Here is a 5,339-nt window from a genome sequence, read left to right on the forward strand (position 1 = left end):
CAGGGAGCCGCGGAGCGCCGAGCGCATCCACCTGGGCCCGGCCAGGGTGGTGAGGGAGCGCCGAGAACGTCACGTGCGCAGGGGCGGGGCCGTGTCGGGGGCGGGGCCTGTGCGGAGGGAGGCGGGCTTGGGGAAGAGGGGAGGGGCCTGGCGGCAGGGTGGAGGGGCGTCTGGGGGCGGAGAACCACCTACCCGGTCCGAGGAGACTGGAGGGCAACCTACCCCGGACCGGGGCGATTCAAAGAGGCAACCGCGCCCCACCCCCGCCCCTCGCGAGCAGGCAGGGCCCACAGCCCTATATATAACTAGAGCCCCCCCAGGAATCATATAAACTGAGAGACTTTTTCTTATTTTTTATTTATTTTATTTTTAAATATTTTATTTATTTATATGACAGAGAGAGAGAGTACAGGTAGGCAGAGAGACAGGCAGAGGGAGAGGGAGCAGCAGGCTCCCCGCTGAGCAGCGAGCCCAATGTGGGACTCGATCCCAGGACCCTGCGATCATGACCCGAGCCGAAGGCAGACGCTTAACCGATTGAGCCACCCAGGCGCCCCTTTTTCTTATTTTTAATTGATTGAAAAGATCAGCATTTAAAATAGTAACAATGTATTATAGGGTTTTTATTATATACAGAAGTAAAATGTACACAAAAATAGAAAAATGGATGGAAGTGAGGAAGTGGAAGTATATAGAAGTATAGACCCACCCCATACCTCCACAGGACACAGCCCCCCCAGGACACACAGCCCCCACAGGACACACAGGCTCCCCCCCACAAGACACACAGCCCCCCGCAGGACACATAGCTCCCCTCCCAGGACACACAGCCTCCACAGGACACACAGACCACCCACAGGACACACAGCTCCCCTCCCAGGACACACAGACCCCACAGGACATATAGCGCCCCCCAGGACACACAGCCCCCCTCCCAGGACACATAGACCCCCCCTTCCAGGACACAGGACACACAGCCTCCCTGGACATACAGCTCCCCCTCCTGGGACCCACAGACCATCCCCTCAAGGGACAAAGTCTGGACTTTCTGGCACAGAGCAGCTGGGCTGTGGTCCTACTCCAACATTGAGTGGCCATGGAGACAAGAGTGCTGGCCCTAGGGTCCCCTACTCAGACAACCCTCTGGTCTCTCTCTCACGGTCCCCTGTCCTATTTTCCCCTTGCACCTGGATGCCCACAGTCCAGGCAGCACCAGTTCCTGCCCCTCCCATCCTCTCCTCCCATCTGCACCCTTGGGCTGCTGACCCACCCTACAAGGTGGCACCCTTTCTGCCCTGGGACCCTGGGGTCCGAATTTGCCCATGCATGCCCTGCTGGTAGAGTCGGCGTAACTCAGTTTCCGTATGTGGGGGCATCTTAGGCTGGTGGCCCGTGGTTTGGGACAGGGGCCAGACACTGATCACAGACTCACAGACCTGGGGCTCTTCACTGCAGCCCACAGGCTCAGAAAGAACCCTGCTGCTGGAGAGTCTTGCCCCAGCAGTCCGGTTGTTACCTCTGCACACGGGCACCTGTGGTCACCAAAGCGGGCACTCAGGGAAGTGAGAGACTCAGCCCTTCCTTTGATCTGGGGCCTCCCGCAGGTCCTATGTCACTCCAGGTCCTTCTGTGACAGACAGTAGTAGGCTGGGGGTGCTGCTGAGGGGGCTCCTCGCCACAGCCACTGTATCTTAACCCCAGAAACTCAGAGCTGTACCACCCTCTGGAATGGGTCGAATGGTGACCCCCAGAGACATGCCCACACAGAACCTGTGACTGTGACCCTATTTGGAGAAACTTTGCTGGTGTAATTAAGGATCCTAAGATGAGATCACCCTGGATTTAGGGTGGACCTTGAATCCATGAGGACTGTCGTCCTTAGTGGAGAAGAGGAGGGGAGAAGACAGAGGGGATGGCCACTTGATGGGAAGGCTGAAATTGGTGCCACGTAGCTGCAAGCCAACACGTGCTGACAACTGCAGTCACCCCCAGGTGCCGGAAGAGGCCTGGGAAGGCCCCCCAGCCCCCAGACGGTGGGGACGTGGGTGTCCCTTGTTGGAGCCATCTATTTGTGGCAGCCCTAGGAAACCAGCACAGCCCGTTGGTAGCTCACATGTCTTTAGGCAGAAGATGGGAGAAGTGGCTCAAAATGAGTGCCAGGCTCCTCACTGACTCCCTCTCCTAGGTGGGAGGGGGCACGTTCTCACCTCCGGGGCGCAGACTGGGATTTGAGCCAGGGATGGAGGGCATAGGCATTACGTGTGTTCCCTCCTAAAGCCCAACTTTCTGTCTGTAAGAGGAAAATTACATCTAGTGTGTTAACAACACAGGCCACAGAGAGAAATGCTTCACAGGGTCTCAGAATACCTTGTGTGTCTCCACTGGGGACGGGGTACTCTGCGAGGTGTCTGTCTGTTATGGGTTCTCACTGCCAGCCCAGGGCACAGCTCAGCCTCTGCTCGGGGAGTGCCGGCTCCTCATGCCAGGGTAGGGAACTTTGTCGGGCACCTGCCAGCCTGCTTACATGAAGCCAGCCCGTTTCCCACCACTGACTCGCCTGCGCGCTGCCTGGCAGACCTGTCCTGCAGCCATCCTGCGCTGACTCTGCTCAGCCTCATCCAGTTCCTCTGTTTGGCCAACGGCATGAGAACACTCCCAGAAGAGGCCGGGGCCCTGGGGGGAAGGAAGACCTGAGAACATGTGCATCGCTGGGAGCCAACAGGGTGAGCACCAGGTGTCCCCCGCCTCACCCCCCCCCAGCTGGGCGCCAGCCCTCCTGGCTGGGACCTCCCGCACCCGGCCGATCCGATCCGCAACAGCTGGGACGCCTCCCCTGTTCTCCAAGCACTTGCTTTAAAGAGGTGGTTCTCCAGCAAAGGGCAGCCGCTCCCACCCGACTCCTTGGCAGACCAATGTTAGGGAGCCCTGTAATTGACACTTGTTTCCAGATTCAATATTTGCCTAGATAGTTCCTATCAAAGCTGTGAGTTCTCTGTCCAGGAGATTATTCTGCATTGCAGTAATTTTCACAGGGCAACTGAAGACATAATTGTATGTAATGTATTTTGAATCTAGATGCTTACAAAGAGAATTACAAACATCTGGGGCATAATCTGGCATTCCTGTTTACACTTTGGGTGGGTTTTGCCAGTGGGGAGGGCCATGGAAGAGACAGACAACGTGTGAGAGCAGTTTTTCTAGGGGTCAGTTTACATTTGATTGTATTTTCAGTATATTTACCACCCAAACATGCGTGCTTTACTTCATAATACATTCCATATTTCGGTTTATTTGTTTCTCTTTCCTAGGAATGCCACTTGGATTTGCTAAAGCACTTTCTACTGTGAAGTATAACTTCTTGTTGTGGAGTGTCCTGGGGCCAGCACAACACTGAGGGTACTCAGCACGGCGGAGATTTGCCCTCTCACAGCTCTAGGGGCTCTGGGACTGGAGTCTGAGGTCCAGGTGCAGGCGGGGCCCTGGAGGCTCCTTCCCGCCTCTGCCAGCTTCTGGGGGCTCCAGGCGTCCTTTTTCCCCCGGGAAGAACTCCAGGTCACAGAGGCTAAATTCCTTCTAGAACATTAGTGGTAGTCTTAAGGAGTCCTTCAGTTGAAGATGGAACTGAATGGAAGGGAGGAGAGCCCTGTTTGGTCTGGTGTGACCTTGCCACCAGGGGACACGTTGCAGTGCCCCCCTGCCGTCCTTGGCCTTAGGGACCTGCAGCTTTGGTTCTCCAGAAGTCTGTTCTTCACAGGGGAGAAGAGGTGCCGTAGGGGCTCCCTTCAACTTGGACCTCTCCTCACATCCCTCCTGGTCACCCACGTGGGAAAGAGATGCCCCACCTGGGCCGGCCCCGCATCGGTCACAGCAGGTCAGATGACACCCATCCTGGGCACCCTGGCTGTCCCTGCACTCATGGTCAGCGGGTCGACCCTTCTCTGCCATCCACTGCCGGGCGGAGAAAAGGTGCTGTGGCCCCAGCAGGACATCCTCCCAGGCCGGCAGCCGCTGCAGAGGCACTGTCCCCTCAGGGTTTACCTGCTGTCCCCTAGCCTGCTCCCCTGTGGACATTTGTCCCCATCATGCTCAGGGGGCTGTGCGACCTCAAGCCTGGCCCTAGGCCTTCAGCGGCCAGGGGTGGCCAGCCTCATTTCTCCTCTGGCCCTCCGAATAGAGATGTTGCTTCCGATTCTCAAGTCCCTTAAATTTCTAAAAATCTGTAAATAGTTAATAGAAACTGAGAACTGGGTGTTTTCTCATTGCTACTTACTTCTTAAAGATTCCTCACGGTAACCATCAGCTGCTGCCGAGAGAGGTCAGGCAGCTACAACCAGGAAGGTGAGACCCTGCCCCGGGCCTTTTACGCTGCTCTTGTGATCAGTGATAAGGGTCTGTCTGTCTGTCAGGGGTGCCTGACGAATCTGTGAGCACCCCAGGGGGGGAGTCAAGAGCCCCGTCTGCTGTTTTCCCGGACGGGCACACGTTCCGGGGTCTCTCTTTCATACTTCCACTTTCTGCCTCTGTGTTTCTTTCCAGGGAACGGAGTTTCTATCAGCAGATGCCATGCTCAGGACAGGCAATGAAGCAAATGAAATAAAGGGCTATGTGAGCACACGGAATCAGAAAGAACCAGCCAACAGTCCTACCAAGAAACAAGTATACATTTTATTGTCGAGAAACATTCTCTGAAATAACAGCGTCCACTTCTTCCCTCACCGAACCGGCTCCGGATGACAATTTCCTCGCCGATCTGGATCTGACGTAACTATGTGGTGGCCGTTCGACAACTAGAGATATCTTTGGCATTTTCTTCCCTTTGCTTCATAACTTGTGGGACATCGTGTACAAAAAAATGTAGATTTACAGAAAAATATGCATATAAATCACTTATTAATCCCCAAACAGGGTAAATAACATAGCAAAAACTTTACCAAATTCGTCAGACCCGCCCTGCATCATCTCCCGTTCTCCGCAGCTCCGTAAACTAGCACTTCGATGTGAAGAGGAGGTTTACAAAAAGGCCCTCTTGTGAGGTCGAAGGCTGATTTCTCTGTCCCGTTGCTCTCCAGAGTCCCCGGGGCCACACTCACCGCGCGCGTCGCGCTCTTATCAAAGCAGCCGTGCAGGGACAGGCCGCGTCAGCCAGAACCTCGCGCCACCCGGAGCTGAGCAGGCGGCCGATCCCCCCGGACAAACACACGTTTAAAACAAGAGCTTCATGCACATCCACGGAGAAACGTCAGTCAGGCTGGGTTTTCAGTGCACGGAGTGGCTCCGTCACCGTGAGAGATCTCGGCGTGAGAGATCTCGGCGTGAGAGACCGGCAGGTGCTTTCCGGG

This window comes from Phoca vitulina, unplaced genomic scaffold (assembly GCF_004348235.1).
Source record: "Phoca vitulina isolate PV1807 unplaced genomic scaffold, GSC_HSeal_1.0 scaffold41, whole genome shotgun sequence".
NCBI classification, from domain to species: Eukaryota; Metazoa; Chordata; class Mammalia; order Carnivora; family Phocidae; genus Phoca; species Phoca vitulina.